Raw genomic sequence first — 27627 nt, 5'->3', positions numbered from 1 at the left:
CACAAATAGTGCAAGCACTTTCAAAGAATCTGCTTATTTTCTGAAATTTTCTCAAGATTCAGTATTGTGAAAAAATGGATGATTGAGAAACAAAATCAAAATGCTGTGACCCGGATTCGAACCGGGGTTGCTGCGGCCACAACGCAGAGTACTAACCTCTAAATGATCATGACAATTTAAGTGAGCTAGGTAGGAGACGAACCTACAATCTTCTGATCTATAGTCAGACGTGTTATCCATTGCCCACTGTCCCAGGTGTCTTGTAGCAATTGAAGAGTCTTTCCTGTTTTTGAGCCTGTTTTAAAGTTTTATGGTTATTGAAGTATATACAGAATCACATTTTGGAAATTGACTGTACACTATCTGCAGGGATTGTTTCCCAAAAATGTTTTAGGTACAATAATCCTTGTGACTGCTGAAAGATCTTTCAAAAATGTAATGAACTTACTCAGACAGAGCCCAAACATTCTTCTTTCCTGAATTCTAGAATTTATGTCAAATTCCTAGTCCTTTAGTAAAATTATTCACAATTAAATTATTCAAAGCATGTTAAGATAGCTTTATAATAAGCATTAAACACAAATAGTGCAAGCACCTTCAAAGAATCTGCTTACTTTCTGAAATTTTCTTAAGATTCAGTATTGTGAAAAAATGGATGATTGAGAAACAAAATCAAAATGCCGTGACCCGGATTCGAACCGGGGTTGCTGCGGCCTCAACGCAGAGTACTAACCACTATATGATCACGGCAATTTAAGTGAGCCAGGTAGGAGTAGAACCTACAATCTACAGATCCATAGTCAGACACGTTATTCATTGCCCACTGTCCCGGGTGTCTTGTAGTAATTGAAGTGTCTTTCCTGTTTTTGAGCCTGTTTTCAGAATTTTATGGTTATTGAAGTATATACAGAATCACATTTTGGAAATTGACTGTACACTATCTGCAGGGATTGTTTCCCAAAAACGTTTTAGGTAAAATAATCCTTGTGACTGCTAAAAGATCTTTAAAAAATGTGATGAACTTACTCTGACAGAGCCCAAACATTCTTCTTTTCTGAATTCTAGAATTTATGTCAAATTCCAAGTACTTTAGTACAATAATTCACAATTAAATTATTCAAAGCATGTTAAGATAGCTTTATAATAAGCATTAAACACAAATAGTGCAAGCACCTTCAAAGAATCTGCTTACTTTCTGAAATTTTCTTAAGATTCAGTATTGTGAAAAAATGGATGATTGTGAAACAAAATCAAAATGCTGTGACCCGTTTTCGAAATGGGGTTGCTGCAGCCACAACGCAGAGTACTAACTACTATACAATCACAGCAATTTAAGCGAGCCAGGTAGGAGTCGAACCTACAAACTTATGATCCGTAGTCAGACACGTTATCCATTGCGCCACTGGCCCAGGTGGCCTGTAGTAATTGAAGTGTCTTTCCTGTTTTTGAGCCAGTTTTGGAGTTTTATGGTTATTGAAGTATATACAGAATCACATTTTGGAAATTGACTGTACACTATCTGCAGGGATTGTTTCCCAAAAACGTTTTAGGTAAAATAATCCTTGTGACTGCTAAAAGATCTTTAAAAAATGTGATGAACTTACTCAGACAGAGCCCAAACATTCTTCTTTCCTGAATTCCAGAATTTATGTCAAATTCCCTGTCCTTTAGTACAATAATTCACAATTAAATTATTCAAAGCATGTTAAGATAGCTTTATAATAAGCATTAAACACAAATAGTGCAAGCACCTTCAAAGAATCTGCTTACTTTCTGAAATTTTCTTAAGATTCAGTATTGTGAAAAAATGGATGATTGTGAAACAAAATCAAAATGCTGTGACCCGTTTTCGAAATGGGGTTGCTGCAGCCACAACGCAGAGTACTAACTACTATACAATCACAGCAATTTAAGCGAGCCAGGTAGGAATCGAACCTACAATCTTCTGATCCGTAGTCAGACGCATTATCCATTGCGCCACTGGCCCACGTGTTTTGTAGTAATTGAAGTGTCTTTCCTGTTTTTGAGCCTTTTTTCAGAATTTTATGGTTATTGAAGTATATACAGAATCACATTTTGGTAATTGACTGTACACTATCTGCAGGGATTGTTTCCCAAAAACGTTTTAGGTAAAATAATCCTTGTGACTGCTAAAAGATCTTTAAAAAATGTGATGAACTTACTCAGACAGAGCCCAAACATTCTTCTTTCCTGAATTCCAGAATTTATGTCAAATTCCCAGTCCTTTAGTACAATAATTCACAATTAAATTATTCAAAGCATGTTAAGATAGCTTTATAATAAGCATTAAACACAAATAGTGCAAGCACCTTCAAAGAATCTGCTTACTTTCTGAAATTTTCTTAAGATTCAGTATTGTGAAAAAATGGATGATTGTGAAACAAAATCAAAATGCTGTGATCCATTTTCGAAATGGGTTGCTGCAGCCACAACGCAGAGTACTAACTACTATACAATCACGGCAATTTAAGCGAGCCAGGTAGGAGTCGAACCTACAATCTTCTGATCTATAGTCAGACGCGTTATCCATTGCCCACTGTCCCAGGTGTCTTGTAGCAATTGAAGAGTCTTTCCTGTTTTTGAGCCTGTTTTAAAGTTTTATGGTTATTGAAGTATATACAGAATCACATTTTGGAAATTGACTTTACACTATCTGCAGGGATTGCTTCCCAAAAACGTTTTAGGTACAATAATCCTTGTGACTGCTAAAAGATCTTTAAAAAATGTGATGAACTTACTCAGACAGAGCCCAAACATTCTTCTTTCCTGAATTCCAGAATTTATGTCAAATTCCCAGTCCTTTAGTACAATAATTCACAATTAAATTATTCAAAGCATGTTAAGATAGCTTTATAATAAGCATTAAACACAAATAGTGCAAGCACCTTCAAAGAATCTGCTTACTTTCTGAAATTTTCTTAAGATTCAGTATTGTGAAAAAATGGATGATTGAGAAACAAAATCAAAATGCCGTGACCCGGATTCGAACCGGGGTTGCTGCGGCCACAACGCAGAGTACTAACCACTATACGATCACGGCAATTTAAGCGAGCCAGGTAGGAGTCGAACCTACAATCTACAGATCCATAGTCAGACACGTTATCCATTGCCCACTGTCCCGGGTGTCTGGTAGTAATTGAAGTGTCTTTCCTGTTTTTGAGCCTGTTTTCAGAATTTTATGGTTATTGAAGTATATACAGAATCACATTTTGGTAATTGACTGTACACTATCTGCAGGGATTGTTTCCCAAAAAAGTTTTAGGTAAAATAATCCTTGTGACTGCTAAAAGATCTTTAAAAAATGTGATGAACTTACTCAGACAGAGCCCAAACATTCTTCTTTCCTGTATTCCAGAATTTATGTCAAATTCCCAGTCCTTTAGTACAATAATTCACAATTAAATTATTCAAAGCATGTTAAGATAGCTTTATAATAAGCATTAAACACAAATAGTGCAAGCACCTTCAAAGAATCTGCTTACTTTCTGAAATTTTCTTAAGATTCAGTATTGTGAAAAAATGGATGATTGTGAAACAAAATCAAAATGCTGTGACCCGTTTTTGAACCGGGGTTGCTGTGGCCACAACGCAGAGTACTAACCACTATACGATCACGTCAATTTAAGCGAGCCAGGTAGGAGTCGAACCTCCAAACTTATGATCCGTAGTCAGACACGTTATCCATTGCGCCACTGGCCCAGGTCCCCTGTAGTAATTGAAGTGTCTTTCCTGTTTTTGAGCCAGTTTTGGAGTTTTATGGTTATTGAAGTATATACAGAATCACATTTTGGAAATTGACTGTACACTATCTGCAGGGATTGTTTCCCAAAAACGTTTTAGGTACAATAATCCTTGTGACTGCTAAAAGATCTTTAAAAAATGTGATGAACTTACTCAGATAGAGCCCAAACATTCTTCTTTCCTGAATTCCAGAATTTATGTCAAATTCCCAGTCCTTTAGTTCAATAATTCACAATTAAATTATTCAAAGCATGTTAAGATAGCTTTATAATAAGCATTAAACACAAATAGTGCAAGCACCTTCAAAGAATCTGCTTACTTTCTGAAATTTTCTTAAGATTCAGTATTGTGAAAAAATGGATGATTGTGAAACAAAATCAAAATGCTGTGACCCGTTTTCGAAATGGGGTTGCTGCAGCCACAACGCAGAGTACTAACTACTATACAATCACAGCAATTTAAGCGAGCCAGGTAGGAGTCGAACCTACAATCTTCTGATCCGTAGTCAGACGCATTATCCATTGCGCCACTGGCCCACGTGTTTTGTAGTAATTGAAGTGTCTTTCCTGTTTTTGAGCCTTTTTTCAGAGTTTTATGGTTATTGAAGTATATACAGAATCACATTTTGGAAATTGACTGTACACTATCTGCAGGGATTGCTTCCCAAAAACGTTTTAGGTAAAATAATCCTTGTGACTGCTAAAAGATCATTAAAAAATGTGATGAACTTACTCAGACAGAGCTCAAACATTCTTCTTTCCTGAATTCCAGAATTTATGTCAAATTCCCAGTCCTTTAGTACAATAATTCACAATTAAATTATTCAAAGCATGTTAAGATAGCTTTATAATAAGCATTAAACGCAAATAGTGCAAGCACCTTCAAAGAATCTGCTTACTTTCTGAAATTTTCTTAAGATTCAGTATTGTGAAAAAATGGATGATTGTGAAACAAAATCAAAATGCTGTGACCCGTTTTCGAAATGGGATTGCTGCAGCCACAACGCAGAGTACTAACTACTATACAATCACGGCAATTTAAGCGAGCCAGGTAGGAGTCGAACCTACAATCTTCTGATCTATAGTCAGACGCGTTATCTATTGCCCACTGTCCCAGGTGTCTTGTAGCAATTGAAGAGTCTTTCCTGTTTTTGAGCCTGTTTTAAAGTTTTATGGTTATTGAAGTATATACAGAATCACATTTTGGAAATTGACTGTACACTATCTGCAGGGATTGTTTCCCAAAAACGTTTTAGGTACAATAATCCTTGTGACTGCTAAAAGATCTTTCAAAAATGTAATGAACTTACTGAGCCAGAGCCCAAACATTCTTCTTTCCTGAATTCCAGAATTTATGTCAAATTCCCAGTCCTTTAGTACAATAATTCACAATTAATTTATTCAAAGCATGTTAAGATAGCTTTATAATAATCATTAAACACAAATAGTGCAAGCACTTTCAAAGAATCTGCTTATTTTCTGAAATTTTCTCAAGATTCAGTATTGTGAAAAAATGGATGATTGAGAAACAAAATCAAAATGCTGTGACCCGGATTCGAACCGGGGTTGCTGCGGCCACAACGCAGAGTACTAACCTCTAAATGATCATGACAATTTAAGTGAGCTAGGTAGGAGACGAACCTACAATCTTCTGATCTATAGTCAGACGTGTTATCCATTGCCCACTGTCCCAGGTGTCTTGTAGCAATTGAAGAGTCTTTCCTGTTTTTGAGCCTGTTTTAAAGTTTTATGGTTATTGAAGTATATACAGAATCACATTTTGGAAATTGACTGTACACTATCTGCAGGGATTGTTTCCCAAAAATGTTTTAGGTACAATAATCCTTGTGACTGCTGAAAGATCTTTCAAAAATGTAATGAACTTACTCAGACAGAGCCCAAACATTCTTCTTTCCTGAATTCTAGAATTTATGTCAAATTCCTAGTCCTTTAGTAAAATTATTCACAATTAAATTATTCAAAGCATGTTAAGATAGCTTTATAATAAGCATTAAACACAAATAGTGCAAGCACCTTCAAAGAATCTGCTTACTTTCTGAAATTTTCTTAAGATTCAGTATTGTGAAAAAATGGATGATTGAGAAACAAAATCAAAATGCCGTGACCCGGATTCGAACCGGGGTTGCTGCGGCCTCAACGCAGAGTACTAACCACTATATGATCACGGCAATTTAAGTGAGCCAGGTAGGAGTAGAACCTACAATCTACAGATCCATAGTCAGACACGTTATTCATTGCCCACTGTCCCGGGTGTCTTGTAGTAATTGAAGTGTCTTTCCTGTTTTTGAGCCTGTTTTCAGAATTTTATGGTTATTGAAGTATATACAGAATCACATTTTGGAAATTGACTGTACACTATCTGCAGGGATTGTTTCCCAAAAACGTTTTAGGTAAAATAATCCTTGTGACTGCTAAAAGATCTTTAAAAAATGTGATGAACTTACTCTGACAGAGCCCAAACATTCTTCTTTTCTGAATTCTAGAATTTATGTCAAATTCCCAGTCCTTTAGTACAATAATTCACAATTAAATTATTCAAAGCATGTTAAGATAGCTTTATAATAAGCATTAAACACAAATAGTGCAAGCACCTTCAAAGAATCTGCTTACTTTCTGAAATTTTCTTAAGATTCAGTATTGTGAAAAAATGGATGATTGTGAAACAAAATCAAAATGCTGTGACCCATTTTCGAAATGGGGTTGCTGCAGCCACAACGCAGAGTACTAACTACTATACAATCACAGCAATTTAAGCGAGCCAGGTAGGAGTCGAACCTACAAACTTATGATCCGTAGTCAGACACGTTATCCATTGCGCCACTGGCCCAGGTGGCCTGTAGTAATTGAAGTGTCTTTCCTGTTTTTGAGCCAGTTTTGGAGTTTTATGGTTATTGAAGTATATACAGAATCACATTTTGGAAATTGACTGTACACTATCTGCAGGGATTGTTTCCCAAAAACGTTTTAGGTAAAATAATCCTTGTGACTGCTAAAAGATCTTTAAAAAATGTGATGAACTTACTCAGACAGAGCCCAAACATTCTTCTTTCCTGAATTCCAGAATTTATGTCAAATTCCCTGTCCTTTAGTACAATAATTCACAATTAAATTATTCAAAGCATGTTAAGATAGCTTTATAATAAGCATTAAACACAAATAGTGCAAGCACCTTCAAAGAATCTGCTTACTTTCTGAAATTTTCTTAAGATTCAGTATTGTGAAAAAATGGATGATTGTGAAACAAAATCAAAATGCTGTGACCCGTTTTCGAAATGGGGTTGCTGCAGCCACAACGCAGAGTACTAACTACTATACAATCACAGCAATTTAAGCGAGCCAGGTAGGAATCGAACCTACAATCTTCTGATCCGTAGTCAGACGCATTATCCATTGCGCCACTGGCCCACGTGTTTTGTAGTAATTGAAGTGTCTTTCCTGTTTTTGAGCCTTTTTTCAGAATTTTATGGTTATTGAAGTATATACAGAATCACATTTTGGTAATTGACTGTACACTATCTGCAGGGATTGTTTCCCAAAAACGTTTTAGGTAAAATAATCCTTGTGACTGCTAAAAGATCTTTAAAAAATGTGATGAACTTACTCAGACAGAGCCCAAACATTCTTCTTTCCTGAATTCCAGAATTTATGTCAAATTCCCAGTCCTTTAGTACAATAATTCACAATTAAATTATTCAAAGCATGTTAAGATAGCTTTATAATAAGCATTAAACACAAATAGTGCAAGCACCTTCAAAGAATCTGCTTACTTTCTGAAATTTTCTTAAGATTCAGTATTGTGAAAAAATGGATGATTGTGAAACAAAATCAAAATGCTGTGATCCATTTTCGAAATGGGTTGCTGCAGCCACAACGCAGAGTACTAACTACTATACAATCACGGCAATTTAAGCGAGCCAGGTAGGAGTCGAACCTACAATCTTCTGATCTATAGTCAGACGCGTTATCCATTGCCCACTGTCCCAGGTGTCTTGTAGCAATTGAAGAGTCTTTCCTGTTTTTGAGCCTGTTTTAAAGTTTTATGGTTATTGAAGTATATACAGAATCACATTTTGGAAATTGACTTTACACTATCTGCAGGGATTGCTTCCCAAAAACGTTTTAGGTACAATAATCCTTGTGACTGCTAAAAGATCTTTAAAAAATGTGATGAACTTACTCAGACAGAGCCCAAACATTCTTCTTTCCTGAATTCCAGAATTTATGTCAAATTCCCAGTCCTTTAGTACAATAATTCACAATTAAATTATTCAAAGCATGTTAAGATAGCTTTATAATAAGCATTAAACACAAATAGTGCAAGCACCTTCAAAGAATCTGCTTACTTTCTGAAATTTTCTTAAGATTCAGTATTGTGAAAAAATGGATGATTGAGAAACAAAATCAAAATGCCGTGACCCGGATTCGAACCGGGGTTGCTGCGGCCACAACGCAGAGTACTAACCACTATACGATCACGGCAATTTAAGCGAGCCAGGTAGGAGTCGAACCTACAATCTACAGATCCATAGTCAGACACGTTATCCATTGCCCACTGTCCCGGGTGTCTGGTAGTAATTGAAGTGTCTTTCCTGTTTTTGAGCCTGTTTTCAGAATTTTATGGTTATTGAAGTATATACAGAATCACATTTTGGTAATTGACTGTACACTATCTGCAGGGATTGTTTCCCAAAAAGTTTTAGGTAAAATAATCCTTGTGACTGCTAAAAGATCTTTAAAAAATGTGATGAACTTACTCAGACAGAGCCCAAACATTCTTCTTTCCTGTATTCCAGAATTTATGTCAAATTCCCAGTCCTTTAGTACAATAATTCACAATTAAATTATTCAAAGCATGTTAAGATAGCTTTATAATAAGCATTAAACACAAATAGTGCAAGCACCTTCAAAGAATCTGCTTACTTTCTGAAATTTTCTTAAGATTCAGTATTGTGAAAAAATGGATGATTGTGAAACAAAATCAAAATGCTGTGACCCGTTTTCGAACCGGGGTTGCTGTGGCCACAACGCAGAGTACTAACCACTATACGATCACGTCAATTTAAGCGAGCCAGGTAGGAGTCGAACCTCCAAACTTATGATCCGTAGTCAGACACGTTATCCATTGCGCCACTGGCCCAGGTCCCCTGTAGTAATTGAAGTGTCTTTCCTGTTTTTGAGCCAGTTTTGGAGTTTTATGGTTATTGAAGTATATACAGAATCACATTTTGGAAATTGACTGTACACTATCTGCAGGGATTGTTTCCCAAAAACGTTTTAGGTACAATAATCCTTGTGACTGCTAAAAGATCTTTAAAAAATGTGATGAACTTACTCAGATAGAGCCCAAACATTCTTCTTTCCTGAATTCCAGAATTTATGTCAAATTCCCAGTCCTTTAGTTCAATAATTCACAATTAAATTATTCAAAGCATGTTAAGATAGCTTTATAATAAGCATTAAACACAAATAGTGCAAGCACCTTCAAAGAATCTGCTTACTTTCTGAAATTTTCTTAAGATTCAGTATTGTGAAAAAATGGATGATTGTGAAACAAAATCAAAATGCTGTGACCCGTTTTCGAACCGGGGTTGCTGTGGCCACAACGCAGAGTACTAACCACTATACGATCACGTCAATTTAAGCGAGCCAGGTAGGAGTCGAACCTCCAAACTTATGATCCGTAGTCAGACACGTTATCCATTGCGCCACTGGCCCAGGTCCCCTGTAGTAATTGAAGTGTCTTTCCTGTTTTTGAGCCAGTTTTGGAGTTTTATGGTTATTGAAGTATATACAGAATCACATTTTGGAAATTGACTGTACACTATCTGCAGGGATTGTTTCCCAAAAACGTTTTAGGTACAATAATCCTTGTGACTGCTAAAAGATCTTTAAAAAATGTGATGAACTTACTCAGATAGAGCCCAAACATTCTTCTTTCCTGAATTCCAGAATTTATGTCAAATTCCCAGTCCTTTAGTTCAATAATTCACAATTAAATTATTCAAAGCATGTTAAGATAGCTTTATAATAAGCATTAAACACAAATAGTGCAAGCACCTTCAAAGAATCTGCTTACTTTCTGAAATTTTCTTAAGATTCAGTATTGTGAAAAAATGGATGATTGTGAAACAAAATCAAAATGCTGTGACCCGTTTTCGAAATGGGGTTGCTGCAGCCACAACGCAGAGTACTAACTACTATACAATCACAGCAATTTAAGCGAGCCAGGTAGGAGTCGAACCTACAATCTTCTGATCCGTAGTCAGACGCATTATCCATTGCGCCACTGGCCCACGTGTTTTGTAGTAATTGAAGTGTCTTTCCTGTTTTTGAGCCTTTTTTCAGAGTTTTATGGTTATTGAAGTATATACAGAATCACATTTTGGAAATTGACTGTACACTATCTGCAGGGATTGCTTCCCAAAAACGTTTTAGGTAAAATAATCCTTGTGACTGCTAAAAGATCATTAAAAAATGTGATGAACTTACTCAGACAGAGCTCAAACATTCTTCTTTCCTGAATTCCAGAATTTATGTCAAATTCCCAGTCCTTTAGTACAATAATTCACAATTAAATTATTCAAAGCATGTTAAGATAGCTTTATAATAAGCATTAAACGCAAATAGTGCAAGCACCTTCAAAGAATCTGCTTACTTTCTGAAATTTTCTTAAGATTCAGTATTGTGAAAAAATGGATGATTGTGAAACAAAATCAAAATGCTGTGACCCGTTTTCGAAATGGGATTGCTGCAGCCACAACGCAGAGTACTAACTACTATACAATCACGGCAATTTAAGCGAGCCAGGTAGGAGTCGAACCTACAATCTTCTGATCTATAGTCAGACGCGTTATCTATTGCCCACTGTCCCAGGTGTCTTGTAGCAATTGAAGAGTCTTTCCTGTTTTTGAGCCTGTTTTAAAGTTTTATGGTTATTGAAGTATATACAGAATCACATTTTGGAAATTGACTGTACACTATCTGCAGGGATTGTTTCCCAAAAACGTTTTAGGTACAATAATCCTTGTGACTGCTAAAAGATCTTTCAAAAATGTAATGAACTTACTCAGCCAGAGCCCAAACATTCTTCTTTCCTGAATTCCAGAATTTATGTCAAATTCCCAGTCCTTTAGTACAATAATTCACAATTAATTTATTCAAAGCATGTTAAGATAGCTTTATAATAATCATTAAACACAAATAGTGCAAGCACCTTCAAAGAATCTGCTTATTTTCTGAAATTTTCTCAAGATTCAGTATTGTGAAAAAATGGATGATTGAGAAACAAAATCAAAATGCTGTGATCCGGATTCGAACCGGGGTTGCTGCGGCCACAACGCAGAGTACTAACCTCTATATGATCATGACAATTTAAGTGAGCTAGGTAGGAGACGAACCTACAATCTTCTGATCTATAGTCAGACGCGTTATCCATTGCCCACTGTCCCAGGTGTCTTGTAGCAATTGAAGAGTCTTTCCTGTTTTTGAGCCTGTTTTAAAGTTTTATGGTTATTGAAGTATATACAGAATCACATTTTGGAAATTGACTGTACACTATCTGCAGGGATTGTTTCCCAAAAATGTTTTAGGTACAATAATCCTTGTGACTGCTGAAAGATATTTCAAAAATGTAATGAACTTACTCAGACAGAGCCCAAACATTCTTCTTTCCTGAATTCTAGAATTTATGTCAAATTCCTAGTCCTTTAGTAAAATTATTCACAATTAAATTATTCAAAGCATGTTAAGATAGCTTTATAATAAGCATTAAACACAAATAGTGCAAGCACCTTCAAAGAATCTGCTTACTTTCTGAAATTTTCTTAAGATTCAGTATTGTGAAAAAATGGATGATTGAGAAACAAAATCAAAATGCCGTGACCCGGATTCGAACCGGGGTTGCTGCGGCCTCAACGCAGAGTACTAACCACTATATGATCACGGCAATTTAAGTGAGCCAGGTAGGAGTAGAACCTACAATCTACAGATCCATAGTCAGACACGTTATTCATTGCCCACTGTCCCTGGTGTCTTGTAGTAATTGAAGTGTCTTTCCTGTTTTTGAGCCTGTTTTCAGAATTTTATGGTTATTGAAGTATATACAGAATCACATTTTGGAAATTGACTGTACACTATCTGCAGGGATTGTCTCCCAAAAACGTTTTAGGTAAAATAATCCTTGTGACTGCTAAAAGATCTTTAAAAAATGTGATGAACTTACTCAGACAGAGCCCAAACATTCTTCTTTCCTGAATTCCAGAATTTATGTCAAATTCCCTGTCCTTTAGTACAATAATTCACAATTAAATTATTCAAAGCATGTTAAGATAGCTTTATAATAAGCATTAAACACAAATAGTGCAAGCACCTTCAAAGAATCTGCTTACTTTCTGAAATTTTCTTAAGATTCAGTATTGTGAAAAAATGGATGATTGTGAAACAAAATCAAAATGCTGTGACCCGTTTTCGAAATGGGGTTGCTGCAGCCACAACGCAGAGTACTAACTACTATACAATCACAGCAATTTAAGCGAGCCAGGTAGGAGTCGAACCTACAATCTTGTGATCCGTAGTCAGGCGCATTATCCATTGCGCCACTGGCCCACGTGTTTTGGAGTAATTGAAGTGTCTTTCCTGTTTTTGAGCCTTTTTTCAGAGTTTTATGGTTATTGAAGTATATACAGAATCACATTTTGGAAATTGACTGTACACTATCTGCAGGGATTGCTTCCCAAAAACGTTTTAGGTAAAATAATCCTTGTGACTGCTAAAAGATCATTAAAAAATGTGATGAACTTACTCAGACAGAGCCCAAACATTCTTCTTTCCTGAATTCCAGAATTTATGTCAAATTCCCAGTCCTTTAGTACAATAATTCACAATTAAATTATTCAAAGCATGTTAAGATAGCTTTATAATAAGCATTAAACGCAAATAGTGCAAGCACCTTCAAAGAATCTGCTTACTTTCTGAAATTTTCTTAAGATTCAGTATTGTGAAAAAATGGATGATTGTGAAACAAAATCAAAATGCTGTGACCCGTTTTCGAAATGGGATTGCTGCAGCCACAACGCAGAGTACTAACTACTATACAATCACGGCAATTTAAGCAAGCCAGGTAGGAGTCGAACCTACAATCTTCTGATCTATAGTCAGACGCGTTATCTATTGCCCACTGTCCCAGGTGTCTTGTAGCAATTGAAGAGTCTTTCCTGTTTTTGAGCCTGTTTTAAAGTTTTATGGTTATTGAAGTATATACAGAATCACATTTTGGAAATTGACTGTACACTATCTGCAGGGATTGTTTCCCAAAAACGTTTTAGGTACAATAATCCTTGTGACTGCTAAAAGATCTTTCAAAAATGTAATGAACTTACTCAGACAGAGCCCAAACATTCTTCTTTCCTGAATTCCAGAATTTATGTCAAATTCCCAGTCCTTTAGTACAATAATTCACAATTAATTTATTCAAAGCATGTTAAGATAGCTTTATAATAATCATTAAACACAAATAGAGCAAGCACCTTCAAAGAATCTGCTTATTTTCTGAAATTTTCTCAAGATTCAGTATTGTGAAAAAATGGATGATTGAGAAACAAAATCAAAATGCTGTGACCCGGATTCGAACCGGGGTTGCTGCGGCCACAACGCAGAGTACTAACCTCTATATGATCATGACAATTTAAGTGAGCTAGGTAGGAGACGAACCTACAATCTTCTGATCTATAGTCAGACGCGTTATCCATTGCCCACTGTCCCAGGTGTCTTGTAGCAATTGAAGAGTCTTTCCTGTTTTTGAGCCTGTTTTAAAGTTTTATGGTTATTGAAGTATATACAGAATCACATTTTGGAAAATGACTGTACACTATCTGCAGGGATTGTTTCCCAAAAATGTTTTAGGTACAATAATCCTTGTGACTGCTGAAAGATCTTTCAAAAATGTAATGAACATACTCAGACAGAGCCCAAACATTCTTCTTTCCTGAATTCTAGAATTTATGTCAAATTCCTAGTCCTTTAGTAAAATTATTCACAATTAAATTATTCAAAGCATGTTAAGATAGCTTTATAATAAGCATTAAACACAAATAGTGCAAGCACCTTCAAAGAATCTGCTTACTTTCTGAAATTTTCTTAAGATTCAGTATTGTGAAAAAATGGATGATTGAGAAACAAAATCAAAATGCCGTGACCCGGATTTGAACCGGGGTTGCTGCGGCCTCAACGCAGAGTACTAACCACTATATGATCACGGCAATTTAAGTGAGCCAGGTAGGAGTAGAACCTACAATCTACAGATCCATAGTCAGACACGTTATTCATTGCCCACTGTCCCGGGTGTCTTGTAGTAATTGAAGTGTCTTTCCTGTTTTTGAGCCTGTTTTCAGAATTTTATGGTTATTGAAGTATATACAGAATCACATTTTGGAAATTGACTGTACACTATCTGCAGGGATTGTTTCCCAAAAACGTTTTAGGTAAAATAATCCTTGTGACTGCTAAAAGATCTTTAAAAAATGTGATGAACTTACTCTGACAGAGCCCAAACATTCTTCTTTTCTGAATTCTAGAATTTATGTCAAATTCCAAGTACTTTAGTACAATAATTCACAATTAAATTATTCAAAGCATGTTAAGATAGCTTTATAATAAGCATTAAACACAAATAGTGCAAGCACCTTCAAAGAATCTGCTTACTTTCTGAAATTTTCTTAAGATTCAGTATTGTGAAAAAATGGATGATTGTGAAACAAAATCAAAATGCTGTGACCCGTTTTCGAAATGGGGTTGCTGCAGCCACAACGCAGAGTACTAACTACTATACAATCACAGCAATTTAAGCGAGCCAGGTAGGAGTCGAACCTACAAACTTATGATCCGTAGTCAGACACGTTATCCATTGCGCCACTGGCCCAGGTGGCCTGTAGTAATTGAAGTGTCTTTCCTGTTTTTGAGCCAGTTTTGGAGTTTTATGGTTATTGAAGTATATACAGAATCACATTTTGGAAATTGACTGTACACTATCTGCAGGGATTGCTTCCCAAAAACGTTTTAGGTAAAATAATCCTTGTGACTGCTAAAAGATCATTAAAAAATGTGATGAACTTACTCAGACAGAGCCCAAACATTCTTCTTTCCTGAATTCCAGAATTTATGTCAAATTCCCAGTCCTTTAGTACAATAATTCACAATTAAATTATTCAAAGCATGTTAAGATAGCTTTATAATAAGCATTAAACGCAAATAGTGCAAGCACCTTCAAAGAATCTGCTTACTTTCTGAAATTTTCTTAAGATTCAGTATTGTGAAAAAATGGATGATTGTGAAACAAAATCAAAATGCTGTGACCCGTTTTCGAAATGGGATTGCTGCAGCCACAACGCAGAGTACTAACTACTATACAATCACGGCAATTTAAGCAAGCCAGGTAGGAGTCGAACCTACAATCTTCTGATCTATAGTCAGACGCGTTATCTATTGCCCACTGTCCCAGGTGTCTTGTAGCAATTGAAGAGTCTTTCCTGTTTTTGAGCCTGTTTTAAAGTTTTATGGTTATTGAAGTATATACAGAATCACATTTTGGAAATTGACTGTACACTATCTGCAGGGATTGTTTCCCAAAAACGTTTTAGGTACAATAATCCTTGTGACTGCTAAAAGATCTTTCAAAAATGTAATGAACTTACTCAGACAGAGCCCAAACATTCTTCTTTCCTGAATTCCAGAATTTATGTCAAATTCCCAGTCCTTTAGTACAATAATTCACAATTAATTTATTCAAAGCATGTTAAGATAGCTTTATAATAATCATTAAACACAAATAGTGCAAGCACCTTCAAAGAATCTGCTTATTTTCTGAAATTTTCTCAAGATTCAGTATTGTGAAAAAATGGATGATTGAGAAACAAAATCAAAATGCTGTGACCCGGATTCGAACCGGGGTTGCTGCGGCCACAACGCAGAGTACTAACCTCTATATGATCATGACAATTTAAGTGAGCTAGGTAGGAGACGAACCTACAATCTTCTGATCTATAGTCAGACGCGTTATCCATTGCCCACTGTCCCAGGTGTCTTGTAGCAATTGAAGAGTCTTTCCTGTTTTTGAGCCTGTTTTAAAGTTTTATGGTTATTGAAGTATATACAGAATCACATTTTGGAAATTGACTGTACACTATCTGCAGGGATTGTTTCCCAAAAATGTTTTAGGTACAATAATCCTTGTGACTGCTGAAAGATCTTTCAAAAATGTAATGAACTTACTCAGACAGAACCCAAACATTCTTCTTTCTTGAATTCTAGAATTTATGTCAAATTCCTAGTCCTTTAGTAAAATTATTCACAATTAAATTATTCAAAGCATGTTAAGATAGCTTTATAATAAGCATTAAACACAAATAGTGCAAGCACCTTCAAAGAATCTGCTTACTTTCTGAAATTTTCTTAAGATTCAGTATTGTGAAAAAATGGATGATTGAGAAACAAAATCAAAATGCTGTGACCCGGATTCGAACCGGGGTTGCTGCGGCCTCAACACAGAGTACTAACCACTATATGATCACGGCAATTTAAGTGAGCCAGGTAGGAGTAGAACCTACAATCTACAGATCCATAGTCAGACACGTTATTCATTGCCCACTGTCCCGGGTGTCTTGTAGTAATTGAAGTGTCTTTCCTGTTTTTGAGCCTGTTTTCAGAATTTTATGGTTATTGAAGTATATACAGAATCACATTTTGGAAATTGACTGTACACTATCTGCAGGGATTGTTTCCCAAAAACGTTTTAGGTAAAATAATCCTTGTGACTGCTAAAAGATCTTTAAAAAATGTGATGAACTTACTCTGACAGAGCCCAAACATTCTTCTTTCCTGAATTCTAGAATTTATGTCAAATTCCAAGTACTTTAGTACAATAATTCACAATTAAATTATTCAAAGCATGTTAAGATAGCTTTATAATAAGCATTAAACACAAATAGTGCAAGCACCTTCAAAGAATCTGCTTATTTTCTGAAATTTTCTTAAGATTCAGTATTGTGAAAAAATGGATAATTGAGAAACAAAATCAAAATGCCGTAACCCGGATTCGAACCAGTGTTGCTGCGGCCACAACGCAGAGTACTAACCACTATACGATCACGGCAATATAAGCGAGCCAGGTAGGAGTCGAACCTACAATCTTCTGATCCGTAGTCAGACGCGTTATCCATTGCGCCACTGGCCCACGTGTTTTGTAGTAATTGAAGTGTCTTTCCTGTTTTTGAGCCTATTTTCAGAGTTTTATGGTTATTGAAGTATATACAGAATCACATTTTGGAAATTGACTGTAGACTATCTGCAGGGATTGTTTCCCAAAAACGTTTTAGGTAAAATAATAATTGTGACTGCTAAAAGATATTTCAAAAATGTGATGAACTTACTCAGAAGGAAGCCCAAACATTCTTCTTTCCTGAATTCTAGAATTTATGTCAAATTCCCAGTACTTTAGTACAATAATTCACAATTAAATTATTCAAAGCATGTTAAGATAGCTTTATAATAAGCATTAAACACAAATAGTGCAAGCACATTCAAAGAATCTGCTTACTTTCTGAAATTTTCTTAAGATTCAGTATTGTGAAAAAATGGATGATTGAGAAACAAAATCAAAATGCCGTGACCCGGATTTGAACCGGGGTTGCAGCGGCCACAACGCAGAGTACTAACCACTATACGATCACGGCAATTTAAGCGAGCCAGGTAGGAATCGAACCTACAATCTACAGATCCATAGTCTGACACGTTATCCATTGCCCACTGTCCCGGGTGTCTTGTAGTAATTGAAGTGTCTTTCCTGTTTTTGAGCCTGTTTTCAGAATTTTATGGTTATTGAAGTATATACAGAATCACATTTTGGTAATTGACTGTACACTATCTGCAGGGATTGTTTCCCAAAAACGTTTTAGGTAAAATAATCCTTGTGACTGCTAAAAGATCTTTAAAAAATGTGATGAACTTAATCAGACAGAGCCCAAACATTCTTCTTTCCTGAATTCCAGAATTTATGTCAAATTCCCAGTCCTTTAGTACAATAATTCACAATTAAATTATTCAAAGCATGTTAAGATAGCTTTATAATAAGCATTAAACACAAATAGTGCAAGCACCTTCAAAGAATCTGCTTTCTTTCTGAAATTTTCTTAAGATTCAGTATTGTGAAAAAATGGATGATTGTGAAACAAAATCAAAATGCTGTGACCCATTTTCGAAATGGGGTTGCTGCAGCCACAACGCAGAGTACTAACTACTATACAATCACGGCAATTTAAGCGAGCCAGGTAGGAGTCAAACCTACAATCTTCTGATCCGTAGTCAGACGCGTTATCCATTGCCCACTGGCCCACGTGTTTTGTAGTAATTGAAGCGTCTTTCCTGTTTTTGAGCCTTTTTTCAGAGTTTTATGGTTATTGAAGTATATACAGAATCACATTTTGGAAATTGACTGTACACTATCTGCAGGGATTGCTTCCCAAAAACGTTTTAGGTAAAATAATCCTTGTGACTGCTAAAAGATCTTTAAAAAATGTGATGAACTTACTCAGACAGAGCCCAAACATTCTTCTTTCCTGAATTCTAGAATTTATGTCAAATTCCCAGTCCTTTAGTACAATAATTCACAATTAAATTATTCAAAGCATGTTAAGATAGCTTTATAATAAGCATTAAACACAAATAGTGCAAGCACCTTCAAAGAATCTGCTTACTTTCTGAAATTTTCTTAAGATTCAGTATTGTGAAAAAATGGATGATTGTGAAACAAAATCAAAATGCTGTGACCCGTTTTCGAAATGGGGTTGCTGCAGCCACAACGCAGAGTACTAACTACTATACAATCACGGCAATTTAAGCGAGCCAGGTAGGAGTCGAACCTACAATCTTCTGATCTATAGTCAGATGCGTTATCCATTGCCCACTGTCCCAGGTGTCTTGTAGCAATTGAAGAGTCTTTCCTGTTTTTGAGCCTGTTTTAAAGTTTTATGGTTATTGAAGTATATACAGAATCACATTTTGGAAATTGACTGTACACTATCTGCAGGGATTGTTTCCCAAAAATGTTTTAGGTACAATAATCCTTGTGACTGCTAAAAGATCTTTAAAAAATGTAATGAACTTACTCAGACAGAGCCCAAACATTCTTCTTTCCTGAATTCCAGAATTTATGTCAAATTCCCAGTCCTTTAGTACAATAATTCACAATTAAATTATTCAAAGCATGTTAACATAGCTTTATAATAAGCATTAAACACAAATAGTGCAAGCACCTTCAAAGAATCTGCTTACTTTCTGAAATTTTCTTAAGATTCAGTATTGTGAAAAAATGGATGATTGTGAAACAAAATCAAAATGCTGTGACCCGTTTTCGAAACGGGGTTGCTGCGGCCACAACGCAGAGTACTAACCACTATACGATCATGGCAATTTAAGCGAGCCAGGTAGGAGTCGAACCTACAAACTTATGATCCGTAGTCAGACACGTTATCCATTGCGCCACTGGCCCAGGTGGCCTGTAGAAATTGAAGTGTCTTTCCTGTTTTTGAGCCAGTTTTGGAGTTTTATGGTTATTGAAGTATATACAGAATCACATTTTGGAAATTGACTGTACACTATCTGCAGGGATTGTTTCCCAAAAACGTTTTAGGTAAAATAATCCTTGTGACTGCTAAAAGATCTTTAAAAAATGTGATGAACTTACTCAGACAGAGCCCAAACATTCTTCTTTCCTGAATTCCAGAATTTATGTCAAATTCCCTGTCCTTTAGTACAATAATTCACAATTAAATTATTCAAAGCATGTTAAGATAGCTTTATAATAAGCATTAAACAAAAATAGTGCAAGCACCTTCAATGAATCTGCTTACTTTCTGAAATTTTCTTAAGATTCAGTATTGTGAAAAAATGGATGATTGAGAAACAAAATCAAAATGTCGTGACCTGTTTTCGAACAGGGGTTGCTGCGGCCACAACGCAGAGTACTAACCACTATGCTATCAAGGTAATATAAGCGAGCCAGGTAGGAGTCAAACCTACAATCTTCTGATCCGTAGTCAGACGCGTTATCCATTGCGCCACTGGCCCACGTGTTTTGTAGTAATTGAAGCGTCTTTCCTGTTTTTGAGCCTATTTTCAGAGTTTTATGGTTATTGAAGTATATATAGAATCACATTTTGGAAATTGACTGTAGACTATCTGCAGGGATTGTTTCCCAAAAACGTTTTAGGTAAAATAATAATTGTTACTGCTAAAAGATATTTCAAAAATGTGATGAACTTACTCAGACAGAGCCCAAACATTCTTCTTTCCTGAATTCTAGAATTTATGTCAAATTCCCAGTCCTTTAGTACAATAATTCACAATTAAATTATTCAAAGCATGTTAAGATAGCTTTATAATAAGCATTAAACACAAATAGTGCAAGCACCTTCAAAGAATCTGCTTACTTTCTGAAATTTTCTTAAGATTCAGTATTGTGAAAAAATGGATGATTGTGAAACAAAATCAAAATGCTGTGACCCGTTTTCGAAATGGGGTTGCTGCAGCCACAACGCAGAGTACTAACTACTATACAATCACGGCAATTTAAGCGAGCCAGGTAGGAGTCGAACCTACAATCTTCTGATCTATAGTCAGATGCCTTATCCATTGCCCACTGTCCCAGGTGTCTTGTAGCAATTGAAGAGTCTTTCCTGTTTTTGAGCCTGTTTTAAAGTTTTATGGTTATTGAAGTATATACAGAATCACATTTTGGAAATTGACTGTACACTATCTGCAGGGATTGTTTCCCAAAAATGTTTTAGGTACAATAATCCTTGTGACTGCTAAAAGATCTTTAAAAAATGTAATGAACTTACTCAGACAGAGCCCAAACATTCTTCTTTCCTGAATTCCAGAATTTATGTCAAATTCCCAGTCCTTTAGTACAATAATTCACAATTAAATTATTCAAAGCATGTTAACATAGCTTTATAATAAGCATTAAACACAAATAGTGCAAGCACCTTCAAAGAATCTGCTTACTTTCTGAAATTTTCTTAAGATTCAGTATTGTGAAAAAATGGATGATTGTGAAACAAAATCAAAATGCTGTGACCCGTTTTCGAAACGGGGTTGCTGCGGCCACAACGCAGAGTACTAACCACTATACGATCATGGCAATTTAAGCGAGCCAGGTAGGAGTCGAACCTACAAACTTATGATCCGTAGTCAGACACGTTATCCATTGCGCCACTGGCCCAGGTGGCCTGTAGTAATTGAAGTGTCTTTCCTGTTTTTGAGCCAGTTTTGGAGTTTTATGGTTATTGAAGTATATACAGAATCACATTTTGGAAATTGACTGTACACTATCTGCAGGGATTGTTTCCCAAAAACGTTTTAGGTAAAATAATCCTTGTGACTGCTAAAAGATCTTTAAAAAATGTGATGAACTTACTCAGACAGAGCCCAAACATTCTTCTTTCCTGAATTCCAGAATTTATGTCAAATTCCCTGTCCTTTAGTACAATAATTCACAATTAAATTATTCAAAGCATGTTAAGATAGCTTTATAATAAGCATTAAACAAAAATAGTGCAAGCACCTTCAAAGAATCTGCTTACTTTCTGAAATTTTCTTAAGATTCAGTATTGTGAAAAAATGGATGATTGAGAAACAAAATCAAAATGTCGTGACCTGTTTTCGAACAGGGGTTGCTGCGGCCACAACGCAGAGTACTAACCACTATGCGATCAAGGTAATATAAGCGAGCCAGGTAGGAGTCAAACCTACAATCTTCTGATCCGTAGTCAGACGCGTTATCCATTGCGCCACTGGCCCACGTGTTTTGTAGTAATTGAAGCGTCTTTCCTGTTTTTGAGCCTATTTTCAGAGTTTTATGGTTATTGAAGTATATATAGAATCACATTTTGGAAATTGACTGTAGACTATCTGCAGGGATTGTTTCCCAAAAACGTTTTAGGTAAAATAATAATTGTTACTGCTAAAAGATATTTCAAAAATGTGATGAACTTACTCAGAAGGAAGCCCAAACATTCTTCTTTCCTGAATTCTAGAATTTATGTCAAATTCCCAGTCCTTTAGTAAAATAATTCACAATTAAATTATTCAAAGCATGTTAAGATAGCTTTATAATAAGCATTAAACACAAATAGTGCAAGCACCTTCAAAGAATCTGCTTACTTTCTGAAATTTTCTTAAGATTCAGTATTGTGAAAAAATGGATGATTGAGAAACAAAATCAAAATGCCGTGACCCGGATTCGAACCGGGGTTGCTGCGGCCACAACGCAGAGTACTAACCACTATACGATCACAGCAATTTTAGTGAGCCAGGTAGGAGTAGAACCTACAATCTACAGATCCATAGTCAGACACGTTATCCATTGCCCACTGTCCCGGGTGTCTTGTAGTAATTGAAGTGTCTTTCATGTTTTCGAGCCTGTTTTCAGAATTTTATGGTTATTGAAGTATATACATAATCACATTTTGGAAATTGACTGTACACTATCTGCAGGGATTGTTTCCCAAAAACGTTTTAGGTAAAATAATCCTTGTGACTGCTAAAAGATCTTTCAAAAATGTGATGAACTTACTCTGACAGAGCCCAAACATTCTTCTTTCCTGAATTCTAGAATTTATGTCAAATTCCCAGTCCTTTAGTACAATAATTCACAATTAAATTATTCAAAGCATGTTAAGATAGCTTTATAATAAGCATTAAACACAAATAGTGCAATCAACTTCAAAGAATCTGCTTACTTTCTGAAATTTTCTTAAGATTCAGTATTGTGAAAAAATGGATGATTGAGAAACAAAATCAAAATGCCGTGACCCGGATTTGAACCGGGGTTGCTGCGGCCACAACGCAGAGTACTAACCACTATACGATCACGGCAATTTAAGCGAGCCAGGTAGGAGTCGAACCTACAAACTTATGATGCATAGTCAGACACGTTATCCATTGCGCCACTGGCCCAGGTGCCCTGTAGTAATTGAAGTGTCTTTCCTGTTTTTGAGCCTGTTTTAAAGTTTTATGGTTATTGAAGTATATACAGAATCACATTTTGGAAATTGACTGTACACTATCTGCAGGGATTGATTCCCAAAAACATTTTAGGTACAATAATCCTTGTGACTGCTAAAAGATCTTTCAAAAATGTAATGAACTTACTCAGACAGAGCACAAACATTCTTCTTTCCTGAATTCCAGAATTTATGTCAAATTCCCAGTCCTTTAGTAAAATAATTCACAATTAAATTATTCAAAGCATGTTAAGATAGCTTTATAATAAGCATTAAACACAAATAGTGCAAGCACCTTCAAAGAATCTGCTTACTTTCTGAAATTTTCTTAAGATTCAGTATTGTGAAAAAATGGATGATTGAGAAACAAAATCAAAATGTCGTGACCTGTTTTCGAACAGGGGTTGCTGCGGCCACAACGCAGAGTACTAACCACTATGCGATCAAGGCAATATAAGCGAGCCAGGTAGGAGTCAAACCTACAATCTTCTGATCCATAGTCAGATGCGTTATCCATTGCGCCACTGGCCCACGTGTTTTGTAGTAATTGAAGTGTCTTTCCTGTTTTTGAGCCTATTTTCAGAGTTTTATGGTTATTGAAGTATATATAGAATCACATTTTGGAAATTGACTGTAGACTATCTGCAGGGATTGTGTCCCAAAAACGTTTTAGGTAAAATAATAATTGTTACTGCTAAAAGATATTTCAAAAATGTGATGAACTTACTCAGAAGGAAGCCCAAACATTCTTCTTTCCTGAAATCTAGAATTTATGTCAAATTCCCAGTACTTTAGTACAATAATTCACAATTAAATTATTCAAAGCATGTTAAGATAGCTTTATAATAAGCATTAAACACAAATAGTGCAAGCACCTTCAAAGAATCTGCTTACTTTCTGAAATTTTCTTAAGATTCAGTATTGTGAAAAAATGGATGATTGTGAAACAAAATCAAAATGCTGTGACCCGTTTTCGAACCGGGGTTGCTGCGGCCACAACGCAGAGTACTAACCACTATATGATCACGTCAATTTAAGCGAGCCAGGTAGGAGTCGAACCTACAAACTTAAGATCCGTAGTCAGACACGTTATCCATTGCGCCACTGGCCCAGGTGCCCTGTAGAAATTGAAGTGTCTTTCCTGTTTTTGAGCCAGTTTTGGAGTTTTATGGTTATTGAAGTATATACAGAATCACATTTTGGAAATTGACTGTACACTATCTGCAGGGATTGTTTCCCAAAAATGTTTTAGGTAAAATAATCCTTATGACTGCTAAAAGATCTTTAAAAAATGTGATGAACTTACTCAGACAGAGCCCAAACATTCTTCTTTCCTGAATTCTAGAATTTATGTCAAATTCCCAGTCCTTTAGTAAAATAATTCACAATTAAATTATTCAAAGCATGTTAAGATAGCTTTATAATAAGCATTGAACACAAATAGTGCAAGCACCTTCAAAGAATCTGCTTACTTTCTGAAACTTTCTTAAGATTCAGTATTGTGAAAAAATGGATGATTGAGAAACAAAATCAAAATGCCGTGACACGGATTCGAACCGGGGTTGCTGCGGCCACAACGCAGAGTACTAACCACTATACGATCACAGCAATTTTAGTGAGCTAGGTAGGAGTAGAACCTACAATCTACAGATCCATAGTCAGACACGTTATCCATTGCCCACTGTCCCGGGTGCCTTGTAGTAATTGAAGTGTCTTTCATGTTTTCGAGCCTGTTTTCAGAATTTTATGGTTATTGAAGTATATACAGAATCACATTTTGGAAATTGACTGTACACTATCTGCAGGGATTGTTTCCCAAAAACGTTTTAGGTAAAATAATCCTTGTGACTGCTAAAAGATCTTTCAAAAATGTGATGAACTTACTCTGACAGAGCCCAAACATTCTTCTTTCCTGAATTCTAGAATTTATGTCAAATTCCCAGTCCTTTAGTACAATAATTCACAATTAAATTATTCAAAGCATGTTAAGATAGCTTTATAATAAGCATTAAACACAAATAGTGCAATCACCTTCAAAGAATCTGCTTACTTTCTGAAATTTTCTTAAGATTAAGTATTGTGAAAAAATGGATGATTGAGAAACAAAATCAAAATGCCGTGACCCGGATTCGAACCGGGGTTGCTGCGACCAAAACGCAGAGTACTAACCACTATACGATCACGGCAATTTAAGCGAGCCAGGTAGGAGTCGAACCTACAAACTTATGATCCATAGTCAGACACGTTATCCATTGCGCCACTGGCCCAGGTGCCCTGTAGTAATTGAAGTGTCTTTCCTGTTTTTGAGCCTGTTTTAAAGTTTTAATGTTATTGAAGTATATACAGAATCACATTTTGGAAATTGACTGTACACTATCTGCAGGGATTGATTTCCTAAAACGTTTTAGGTACAATAATCCTTGTGACTGCTAAAAGATCTTTCAAAATGTAATGAACTTACTCAGACAGAGCACAAACATTCTTCTTTCCTGAATTCCAGAATTTATGTCAAATTCCCAGTCCTTTAGTAAAATAATTCACAATTAAATTATTCAAAGCATGTTAAGATAGCTTTATAATAAGCATTAAACACAAATAGTGCAAGCACCTTCAAAGAATCTGCTTACTTTCTGAAATTTTCTTAAGATTCAGTATTGTGAAAAAATGGATGATTGAGAAACAAAATCAAAATGTTGTGACCTGTTTTCGAACCGGGGTTGCTGCGGCCACAACGCAGAGTACTAACCACTATGCGATCATGGCAATATAAGCGAGCCAGGTAGGAGTCGAACCTACAATCTTCTGATGCGTAGTCAGACGGGTTATCCATTGCGCCACTGGCCGACGTGTTTTGTAGTAATTGAAGTGTCTTTCCTGTTTTTGAGCCTATTTTCAGAGTTTTATGGTTATTGAAGTATATACAGAATCACATTTTGGAAATTGACTGTAGACTATCTGCAGGGATTGTTTCCCAAAAACGTGTTAGGTAAAATAATAATTGTGACTGCTAAAAGATATTTCAAAAATGTGATGAACTTACTCAGAAGGAAGCCCAAACATTCTTCTTTCCTGAATTCTAGAATTTATGTCAAATTCCCAGTACTTTAGTACAATAATTCACAATTAAATTATTCAAAGCATGTTAAGATAGCTTTATAATAAGCATTAAACACAAATAGTGCAAGCACCTTCAAAGAATCTGCTTACTTTCTGAAATTTTCTTAAGATTCAGTATTGTGAAAAAATGGATGATTGAGAAACAAAATCAAAATGCCGTGACCCGGATTCGAACCGGAGTTGCTGCGGCCACAACGCAGAGTAGTAACCACTATACGATCACGGCAATTTAAGCGAGCCAGGTAGGAGTCGAACCTACAAACTTATGATCCATAGTCAGACACGTTATCCATTGCGCCACTGGCCCAGGTGCCCTGTAGTAATTGAAGTGTCTTTCCTGTTTTTGAGCCAGTTTTGGAGTTTTATGGTTATTGAAGTATATACAGAATCACATTTTGGAAATTGACTGTACACTATCTGCAGGGATTGTTTCCCAAAAACGTTTTAGGTAAAATAATCCTTGTGACTGCTAAAAGATCTTTAAAAAATGTGATGAACTTACTCAGACAGAACCCAAACATTCTTCTTTCCTGAATTCCAGAATTTATGTCAAATTCCCAGTCCTTTAGTACAATAATTCACAATTAAATTATTCAAAGCATGTTAAGATAGCTTTATAATAAGCATTAAACACAAATAGTGCAAGCACCTTCAAAGAATCTGCTTACTTTCTGAAATTTTCTTAAGATCCAGTATTATGAAAAAATGGATGATTGTGAAACAAAATCAAAATGCTGTAACCCGTTTTCGAAATGGGGTTGTGGCAATCACAACGCAGAGTACTATATACTATACAATCACGGCAATTTAAGCGAGCCAGGTAGGAGTCGAACCTACAATCTTCTAATCTATAGTCAGACACGTTATCCATTGCCCACTGTCCCAGGTGTCTTGTAGCAATTGAAGAGTCTTTCCTGTTTTTGAGCCTGTTTTAAAGTTTTATGGTTATTGAAGTATATACAGAATCACATTTTGGAAATTGACTGTACACTATCTGCAGGGATTGTTTCCCAAAAATGTTTTAGGTACAATAATCCTTGTGACTGCTAAAAGATCTATAAAAAATGTAATGAACTTACTCAGACAGAGCCCAAACATTCTTCTTTCCTGAATTCTAGAATTTATGTCAAATTCCCAGTCCTTAAGAAAAATAATTCACAATTAAATTATTCAAAGCATGTTAAGATAGCTTTATAATAAGCATTAAACACAAATAGAGCAAGCACCTTCAAAGAATCTGCTTACTTTCAGAAATTTTCTTAAGATTCAGTATTGTGAAAAAATGGATGATTGAGAAACAAAATCAAAATGCCGTGACCCGGATTCGAACCGGGGTTGCTGCGGCCACAACGCAGAGTACTAACCACTATACGATCACGGCAATTTTAGTGAGCCAGGTAGGAGTAGAACCTACAATCTACAGATCCATAGTCAGACACGTTATCCATTGCCCACTGTCCCAGGTGTCTTGTAGTAATTGAAGTGTATTTCCTGTTTTTGAGCCTGTTTTCAGAATTTTATGGTTATTGAAGTATATACAGAATCACATTTTGGAAATTGACTGTACACTATCTGCAGGGATTGTTTCCCAAAAACGTTTTAGGTAAAATAATCCTTGTGACTGCTAAAAGATCTTTAAAAAATGTGATGAACTTACTCTGACAGAGCCCAAA

General features: G+C 35.8%; 21 non-coding genes across 21 annotated transcripts; all 21 read right to left on the bottom strand.

Annotated features, from left to right (window-relative positions):
* Positions 1–1336: 1336 nt before the first annotated feature.
* On the bottom strand, positions 1337–1409 carry TRNAR-ACG (transfer RNA arginine (anticodon ACG)). Its single transcript has one exon. It is a non-coding gene; the product is annotated as a tRNA-Arg (tRNA).
* Positions 1410–1914: 505 nt separating this feature from the next.
* Positions 1915–1987, bottom strand: TRNAR-ACG (transfer RNA arginine (anticodon ACG)). The gene has a single exon. It is a non-coding gene; the product is annotated as a tRNA-Arg (tRNA).
* Positions 1988–2989: 1002 nt separating this feature from the next.
* TRNAH-GUG (transfer RNA histidin (anticodon GUG)) lies at positions 2990–3061 on the bottom strand. Its single transcript has one exon. It is a non-coding gene; the product is annotated as a tRNA-His (tRNA).
* A 1164-nt stretch (positions 3062–4225) lies between these two features.
* Positions 4226–4298, bottom strand: TRNAR-ACG (transfer RNA arginine (anticodon ACG)). Its single transcript has one exon. It is a non-coding gene; the product is annotated as a tRNA-Arg (tRNA).
* A 2238-nt stretch (positions 4299–6536) lies between these two features.
* TRNAR-ACG (transfer RNA arginine (anticodon ACG)) lies at positions 6537–6609 on the bottom strand. The gene has a single exon. It is a non-coding gene; the product is annotated as a tRNA-Arg (tRNA).
* A 505-nt stretch (positions 6610–7114) lies between these two features.
* On the bottom strand, positions 7115–7187 carry TRNAR-ACG (transfer RNA arginine (anticodon ACG)). The gene has a single exon. It is a non-coding gene; the product is annotated as a tRNA-Arg (tRNA).
* A 1002-nt stretch (positions 7188–8189) lies between these two features.
* On the bottom strand, positions 8190–8261 carry TRNAH-GUG (transfer RNA histidin (anticodon GUG)). Its single transcript has one exon. It is a non-coding gene; the product is annotated as a tRNA-His (tRNA).
* A 1741-nt stretch (positions 8262–10002) lies between these two features.
* TRNAR-ACG (transfer RNA arginine (anticodon ACG)) lies at positions 10003–10075 on the bottom strand. Its single transcript has one exon. It is a non-coding gene; the product is annotated as a tRNA-Arg (tRNA).
* Positions 10076–14624: 4549 nt separating this feature from the next.
* On the bottom strand, positions 14625–14697 carry TRNAR-ACG (transfer RNA arginine (anticodon ACG)). The gene has a single exon. It is a non-coding gene; the product is annotated as a tRNA-Arg (tRNA).
* Positions 14698–16934: 2237 nt separating this feature from the next.
* On the bottom strand, positions 16935–17007 carry TRNAR-ACG (transfer RNA arginine (anticodon ACG)). The gene has a single exon. It is a non-coding gene; the product is annotated as a tRNA-Arg (tRNA).
* Positions 17008–19247: 2240 nt separating this feature from the next.
* On the bottom strand, positions 19248–19320 carry TRNAR-ACG (transfer RNA arginine (anticodon ACG)). Its single transcript has one exon. It is a non-coding gene; the product is annotated as a tRNA-Arg (tRNA).
* Positions 19321–19825: 505 nt separating this feature from the next.
* On the bottom strand, positions 19826–19898 carry TRNAR-ACG (transfer RNA arginine (anticodon ACG)). The gene has a single exon. It is a non-coding gene; the product is annotated as a tRNA-Arg (tRNA).
* A 1083-nt stretch (positions 19899–20981) lies between these two features.
* TRNAR-ACG (transfer RNA arginine (anticodon ACG)) lies at positions 20982–21054 on the bottom strand. Its single transcript has one exon. It is a non-coding gene; the product is annotated as a tRNA-Arg (tRNA).
* Positions 21055–21559: 505 nt separating this feature from the next.
* On the bottom strand, positions 21560–21632 carry TRNAR-ACG (transfer RNA arginine (anticodon ACG)). Its single transcript has one exon. It is a non-coding gene; the product is annotated as a tRNA-Arg (tRNA).
* Positions 21633–22059: 427 nt separating this feature from the next.
* TRNAH-GUG (transfer RNA histidin (anticodon GUG)) lies at positions 22060–22131 on the bottom strand. Its single transcript has one exon. It is a non-coding gene; the product is annotated as a tRNA-His (tRNA).
* A 506-nt stretch (positions 22132–22637) lies between these two features.
* TRNAH-GUG (transfer RNA histidin (anticodon GUG)) lies at positions 22638–22709 on the bottom strand. Its single transcript has one exon. It is a non-coding gene; the product is annotated as a tRNA-His (tRNA).
* Positions 22710–23295: 586 nt separating this feature from the next.
* Positions 23296–23368, bottom strand: TRNAH-AUG (transfer RNA histidin (anticodon AUG)). Its single transcript has one exon. It is a non-coding gene; the product is annotated as a tRNA-His (tRNA).
* Positions 23369–24951: 1583 nt separating this feature from the next.
* On the bottom strand, positions 24952–25023 carry TRNAQ-UUG (transfer RNA glutamine (anticodon UUG)). The gene has a single exon. It is a non-coding gene; the product is annotated as a tRNA-Gln (tRNA).
* Positions 25024–25031: 8 nt separating this feature from the next.
* On the bottom strand, positions 25032–25104 carry TRNAH-AUG (transfer RNA histidin (anticodon AUG)). Its single transcript has one exon. It is a non-coding gene; the product is annotated as a tRNA-His (tRNA).
* A 1084-nt stretch (positions 25105–26188) lies between these two features.
* Positions 26189–26261, bottom strand: TRNAH-AUG (transfer RNA histidin (anticodon AUG)). The gene has a single exon. It is a non-coding gene; the product is annotated as a tRNA-His (tRNA).
* A 1002-nt stretch (positions 26262–27263) lies between these two features.
* On the bottom strand, positions 27264–27335 carry TRNAH-GUG (transfer RNA histidin (anticodon GUG)). The gene has a single exon. It is a non-coding gene; the product is annotated as a tRNA-His (tRNA).
* Positions 27336–27627: the final 292 nt, after the last annotated feature.

The sequence above is a fragment of the Taudactylus pleione genome, unplaced genomic scaffold, assembly GCF_031769625.1.
Source record: "Taudactylus pleione unplaced genomic scaffold, aTauple2 ptg000551l, whole genome shotgun sequence".
NCBI classification, from domain to species: Eukaryota; Metazoa; Chordata; class Amphibia; order Anura; family Myobatrachidae; genus Taudactylus; species Taudactylus pleione.
The sequence above is the reverse complement of the archived record's forward strand: the minus strand, read 5'-3'. Positions and strand labels throughout refer to the sequence as shown.